Raw genomic sequence first — 7,710 nt, 5'->3', positions numbered from 1 at the left:
GCCGTCGAGTCGGTTCCAACCCATAGCGACCCTGTACAGGGTTTCTGAGGGTGTAAATCTTTACGGGAGTAGAAAGCCTCATCTTTCTCCCGCAGAGTGGCTGGTAGTTTCGAACCGCTGACCTTAAGGTTCGCAGCCCGATTCGTAACCACTATGCTACCAGAGCTCCAGTATGGCAGTAGAACAATAAAAATTTAAAAACGAAAACAATCTGAAAAAAGCCTAAGACTTATTTGGGACACCATGAAGAGGATCAATCTATGGGTGACTGGAATTCTAGACAGGAAGAAACAATAAAGCTCACAGAGAAAATAGTCAAAAAGAGTTGTTGGAAGAAAATTTCCCTAACATCATGAAAGGCAAGAAAATAAGTATAAAAGAATTGTAATCAGCCCCAAACAGTATAGATCCTAAAATAAAATCACCAAAACATATCATAATCAAACTTTCCAAAACCAAACACAAGGAACAAATCCTGAGAGCAGCTCAGGGAAAATGAAAAGTTACCTACAAAGGAGAACCAATAATACCAAGTTCTGATTTCTCAGCAGAAACCATGCCGGCAAAAAGGCAATGGGATGACGTATACAAAACTCTGAAAGAAAAATTTGCCAACCAAGAATCATATACTCAGCAAAGTTGTCTCTCAAATATGACGGTGAAATTAGTACATTTCCTGACAAACCAAAATTAAAGGAATTATAATGACCAGACCAACTTTACAAAAAATGCCAAAGGGTGTTTTTTGGACTGAGAACCAACAAAAGCAGACAATAACCTGAGATTACCATACATGACAACACCACCCAGAACTCAACCCAGCTATAGAAGTATTCAAAGTAAAACAAACCTAGAAGACTGAAAATAGGGAACTAGAGATATCAATTAGTATGATGTCAACTATAAAGCTAAAAAAGGGAATCATGTAGATCTAGAACTTCCAAATGGCAAGGAAGTCAAAGAGATTTCAAGATAACATAGACTATTTTAAATAGGAAAAAAAACTACCAAATTACAGGGTAACCTGTAATCTATTTTGAAAATTAATACACCTACACATCAAAATGTAAAAAGAAGAAAATCAGAAAGATTTAGAAAACATTAACACAACAGGAATGAGAATGAAACCCACAAACCAAATTACCTCAGCACAGAAAATTATGTGGAACAAAGAGATTAGCAGCACCACAAAAAAATTAAATAAACCAACCAACACACACACACAGAGAAAGTTTACAACAGTCAATTCATACCTATAGATAATTACACTGAATGTAAATGGATTAAAAGCACCAGTCAAGAGACAGAGAGAGAAGAATGAATAAGAAAACAGGATCCTTCAATACGCTGTCTATAAGAGACACTTAAAAAAAGTTAGGGACAGCCTAAATGCCCATCAACAGAAGAATGGTTCAACAAACCTTGGTACATATACATGATGGAATAATACGAAATGTTGAAAATAACAATGAATCTGTGAAACACCTCACAACATGTATGAACCTGGAGGACATTGTTGTTGTTAAGTGCTGTAGAGTTGGTTCTGACCCATGGTGAGCCTGTATAGGGTTTCTTAGGAGCAGCTGTGAATTTGAACCAATGATCTTGCAGTTCAAACCAACTTTGCAGTCCAGTGCATAAACGCACAGCACCACACCAGGACTCCTGGAGGACATTATGCTGCGTGAAATTAGTCAGTCACAAAAGGACAAATATTGTTGAGGCCAATATTGTAAAAAGTTAAGAAAAGGTTTTCTTAATAAAAGAAACAATCTATGATGTTTACAGGGGGAGGGAAAATCATTCATGAGCTAGACTATAGACACATGTTAACATGGGTGACAGGGCAGGCAATATACAACAAGAAGGAGATTGGCAGAGGAAAGATGAAGGTGGCAGGAGACACGGGGTAATGCAATAGTTTAAGTGAATAGAGGTAGATACTGATGATACATGGAGGGGATTGCAATCATTGTAATGAAGCACGGTAAATGATTTCTGAATTTAAAACTAATGATATGCTCCATAAACCTTCACTTACTTCACAATAGAATGTTTTTTAAAAAAACAACAATGAATTGAAATATTAGAATCTAGTGTGTTTATTTTTTCAAAATTTATAGAGTATCTGTTATCACCAATACATTGTTGTCTTCAAGTTGGATAAGACAATTCTTGCCTTCAAATTGCTTACCAGATGGTGCTCAAGACATCAGGTACCTAGTAATTTTATATGATGTGACAAGTGATATCTTTACACTTACGGTATTCTATAATGTGACAGTGATATCTTTGGTCTATCGTTGCACTAGGGAATTTAAGAGCTAGAAAAATTTATCACCAATTGACTGAGTGTCCTCAAAACAAATCCCTTAACCTCTCAAGATCGCTTTTTCAATCTTTAATATCTAAGAATGGGATTAAAGCAGTATTTTTCTAAACTGAGGAATACATCCTGATTTAGCATTTTCCAGGGTACCTCTGGGTGGGCTTCAACCACCAACCTTTTGACTTCAAGCACTTAATAGTTTGCACCATGCAAGAACTCCTTGTTGTGCTGTTGTTGTTGTTAAGGTGCTGACTTATAGGAACCCATGTACAAGAGAACAAAACACTGCCCAGTCCTTCACCATCCTCATATTCCACTTCTCAGTGCATGCCATCTCTTTAGTGAATATATAAAACCCCTCTCGGCGTGTAAAATCAGCCCCACTCAGCTAATCTTCCTTTTCTCTTTACGAAGTCCAGTGTCTGAAGGACTTCTCTCAGTATTAAGGAGAGGTCCCAAATCCAGGTGAACCTACTTGGTATATGTGTCCCTGTGCTGCCTAAATTGAGGAGCCAGATAAGCACACCCCTAAGAGAACTGTGCCTGAACAGGATTTATTCTTATTTGGGTAATTTATTCTTATTTGGGTGTGTCACTCCTCACAAAAATGTCTGTGACTACACATTCTGGTCCACTCCCCCATCTTCACAACGAGAATGTTTGCTGAGGTTGTCCAGCTATAATGATTCAGCACTCTCCCTTCATAAAGCATTGCCTGATACCTTCACCAGCACAAAGTAATTTTTAAGTCTAGCTATGACCTTTCCTGTGATTTATCTAGAAGTCTGCTCCTTCCTTTAGCATTTATTTCCTTTACGGAGCCAATCACAAACTGAAATTATCTTTATTTATGTGGAGCTCTGTGGCTTTTTAGGATAAGCACTGGATTGCTAACCACAAGATGTGTGGTTCAAGCTCACCAGCAGCTCCCCGAGAAAAAGATGAGGCTTTCTGCTCCTTTAAAGATTTACAGTCTCAGAAACCCTATGAAGGGTTGCTATGAGTTGGAACTAACTCAAGGGCACTCAACAACAACAACAATGTGATAATAGCAGACTGATATTATTAAATAACAGGCTGTCTCCTTACATTTCAATTTCAGTTCCTTTAGAATAAGGGTTTGAGGACAAGATGAGAAACCAGGGGTCACTCAATAATCCTTATGTTTAATGGATTCTAACAGGCACATCTTCTTCCATGGTGTTAACAGTTTAAAACACAGGCATAGCTCACCATTGTCCTGATTTAGGTGGCCAGCGCTTTTTTCTCTCTTAGCTGGACATAAACTATGGTGCATCTTACAGTCAATGTCAAAGTTGCTGATGCCATCGAGTCAGTTCTGACTCATTGTTGTTGGTAAGTGTGGTGGAGTTGGTTCTGACTCATAGCGACATGGTGAGGGTTTCTGAGGAGCGGTTAGTGAGTGTGAACCGCCGACCTTTCGGTTCAAATAGGGTTTCCCACCCTCATCTTTCTTCCGAGGTATGGCTGATTAGTAGACCAACTTGTAACCCATCAGCTACCAGGGTTCTTCAGTGTCACAGTGAATTGAATGAAATACTTACTTTGGAATCCAGGAATAAACACATGCTTTCTTCTAGTGGAATTTCTTCTTTTTTGATCTTGCTTGGGAATACAAAGAAATCTAAGCAAATTAAATCCCTTAATGAGGGTCTAGTATGTGTCACTGTGAGTCAGAATCAACTTAACAGCAGTGGGTTTGGTTTTGGGGAGTATATGTCAGGTTGGAGTCAGTCCACGGGTGGGGCATATTTTTAACACTATCACTGCTGACCAAAAGGTTAGTGGGTCAAACACACCCAGAGACACCTCAGAAGAAAAACCTAGCAATCTGCTTTTGAAAACTTAGCCACTGGAAACTGTTTGGAGCGCAATTCTATTGTGACACACCTGGGGTCACCATGAGATAGATTCAGCTCAAAGGTAGTTTGTTACGTGTCAGGCATTCTTTTGGGAACAAAAAGCAGATTCACAGAAAGAAATTACATAATTCTTGCCCTCAAGGACAAGAAAACCAACAATTACAGTATGATGTGTTCAAGTGCTATCATGTTGTTGTTAAGTGCCTTTGAGTCGGTTCCAACTCACAGCGACACTGTATAGAGTTTCCAAAGAGCAGCTGGCTGGTTTGAACCACCGACCTTGTGGTTAGCAGTCCAGGGCTGATCCTACAGCATCACAGCAGAATTCCAAGCGCTATAATAAAGGTATGTATTACATATACTACAGGCATGGGGCCCAAAGGAGGAGCCTCACTCAACCAGGGGAAATCAGGTAAACTTCCCAGAGGAGGGATAGTTGGCTAGACTTTAAAACATAATAGTGGGCACTCTGTGTTGTTTTTATATCACTGGTCTCATTTTATCCTCATGACTTCTCTGTGAGGTAAGAAATCATCTCTTCTGCCATTGAGTCGCAAAGACTGAGGCTCAGAAATCAATTGATTACCACGAGTCACGTTATTGGTAAGTGGCAGCGGGGGCTCATGGACAGGAGTTAAAACTGAGGTGTTCCGACTCCAGAACCATTCACTGTTTACCTCAGTGGAGAGGAATCTCAAACGATGAGCAACTATTCAGCACCCTCCTCATAAGAATCCCTCACAGGTGAAAAAACCCTCTTCATCCTCCAGTCTTCTCTCATTAGCCTTAAATCTTTCCATTAGTCAGCTTGAGTTTTGAGCCAAACAAATGAAACCAGACACATTTGGTGTAGGAGGTTGAAAACGACTTGCAGACACAGACACAGTGGACAGCCAGATAAAAGTAACTTCATGGGAACAATGGTCCATGTGGAATGTATCGTCAGTTTTGACATGAATGGCATCTCTTTAATTTATTAGTGAGTTTTGCTTTTTGAAAATATTTGCAACATCTCAGACCTCACATTGAAAAAAAATTGGGGACAGGACACAAGGAGAGATACTCCAGTTTTAGCTCAGAATTTTGAGGCAGTAGCCTTGAATCAAATTGGCTTCAAGCTATTTGAATTTTCTCCACCCAGGAGAATTTCTCAGCTTCTATGTCAACCACCACCACACATCTATTAGTTTGTCGTACTGTGATGCTTGTGTGTTACTGTGACGCTAGAAGCTATGTCATGGGTACTTTAATATTCAGCAGGATCGCCCAGAGTGGACAGGTTTCAGCTGAGCTTCCAGACTAAGACAGACTAGGAAGAAGGAGAAATGGACTACTCCTGACTGTTTATCCACTGAAAACTTTATGAACAGCAGGGGAACACTGTCAGCACCAGAATACTGAATACTGAAACATGGTGAAGAGCACCAGAATACTGTCAGTTATAGTGCTGGAAAATGAGTCCCTCAGGTTTGAAGACACTCAAAATTCAACAGGGGAAGAGCTGCCGCCTCAAAGTTCACTGTGATGACACAAATGGAATAAAGCTTTCAGGACCTTCGTTTGCTGATGCACAACTCAAAATGAGAACAACCAACTGCAAACATCCATTAATAATCAGAACATGCAATGTATGAAGTATGAGTCTAGGAAAACTGGAAGTTGTCAAATATGAACTGGAACTCATAAAGATTGCTATCGTAGGCTTTTAGTGAGTGGAAATGAACTGGTACTGGTCATTTTAAATCTGACAATCATATGGTTTACTATACTGGGAATGACAAATTCAAGAGAAATGGCATCACATTCACCATCAAAAAGAACATTTTAAGATCTATCTTGAAGTACAATGCTGTCTGTGATAGGATAATATCCATACTCCTAAAAAGAAGACCAGTTAATATAACTGCTTTTCAAATTTATGCACCAATCACGAGAGCCAGTGATGATGAAATTCAAGAATTCTACCAACTTTTTCAGTCTGAAATTGATCAAACATGCAATCAAAATGTATAGATAATTACTGGTGATTGTAATGCAATGGTTGGAAATGAAGACAAAGGATCAGTAACTGGAAAATATGTCCTTGTCACAGAAAGAATGCTGGAGATAGCATGATAGAGTTTTGTAAGACTAATGACTTTTTTGTTGTAAACACATTTTTGAAACAACATAAAAGATAACTATATACATGGACCTCACCAGATGGCATACATAGAATCATATTGACTACATCTGTGGAAAGACACACTGGAAACACTCCAAATCATCAGCCAAAACAAGGCTAGAGGCAGACTCTGGAACAGACCATCAATTGCTCATATGAAAATTCAGACTGAAGCTGAAGAAAATTAAAACTAGCCCACAAGAACCAAAATTTGACTTTGAATATATCTCACCTGAATTTAGAGATGATCTCAAGAACAAATTTGATGCATTAGATACTAAATACCAAAGATCAGAAGAGTTGTATGGTGGCATCAAGAACACCAAACAGGAAGAAAGTAAGAGGTCATTAAGAAGACAAGAGAAGAAAAAAAAAAAAAAGACCAAAATGGAGAGACTCTGAAACTTGCTTCTAAATGCTAAAGCAACCAGAGGAAATGAGGAAGTAAAAGAGCAGAACAGAAAATTTCAAAGGGCAGCTTGAGAAGACAAAGACTAGTATTATAATGAAATGTACAAAGATCTGGGGTTAGAAATTCAAAAGGGAAAAGTATTCTCAACAGTTCTCAAGCTAAAAGCATCGAAGAAAAAAATTCAAGCCTCAAGTAGCAATACTGAAGGATTCTACAGGCAAAATAAGGAGCTCTGATAGCGTTGTTGTTGTTGTTTAGTGCCATCGAGTCGGTTCCGACCCATAGTGACCCTGTACAGGGTTTCCGAGGGTGTAAATCTTTACGGGAATAGAAAGCGTAGTGGTTATGAATTGGGCTGCAAACCTCAAGGTCAGCAGTTCGAAATTACCAGCTGTTCTGCAGGAGAAAGAGGAGACTTTCTGCTCCTGTAAAGATTTACAGCCTCAGAAACCCTGTACAGGGTCGCTATGAGTTGGAACCAACTCCATGGTATACAACCACCACCATAGGCAAAATGGAATCCTGGTGTGGCACTGTAGGATAAGCACTGGACCTCAAGGTCAGTTTGAACTACAAGGTTACCAGTTCAAACTCACCAGCAGCTCCTCGGAAATCCTATACAGGGTCAATATGAGACGGAACTGACTTGACAGCACTTAACAACAACAATGGGCAAAATATTGAGTGATGCAGAAAGCATCAAAAGAAGATGAAAGGAATAAAAATTTACCAAAAAAAAAAAAAAAGATGAAAGGAATACACAGGGTAGTGGTACCAAAAAGCAATGGTTGATGTCCAACTATGTCAATGGACAGCATATGATTAAGAGCCAATGATACTTGGAAGAAGTTCAAGTTGCACTGATATCAAGTGGCACTGACAAAGAACAGGGCTCTGGGAATTGATGGACTAAAAATTGAAA

This window comes from Chrysochloris asiatica, unplaced genomic scaffold (genome assembly GCF_000296735.1).
Source record: "Chrysochloris asiatica unplaced genomic scaffold, ChrAsi1.0 scaffold00333, whole genome shotgun sequence".
Classification (NCBI taxonomy): domain Eukaryota; kingdom Metazoa; phylum Chordata; class Mammalia; order Afrosoricida; family Chrysochloridae; genus Chrysochloris; species Chrysochloris asiatica.
The sequence above is the reverse complement of the archived record's forward strand: the minus strand, read 5'-3'. Positions refer to the sequence as shown.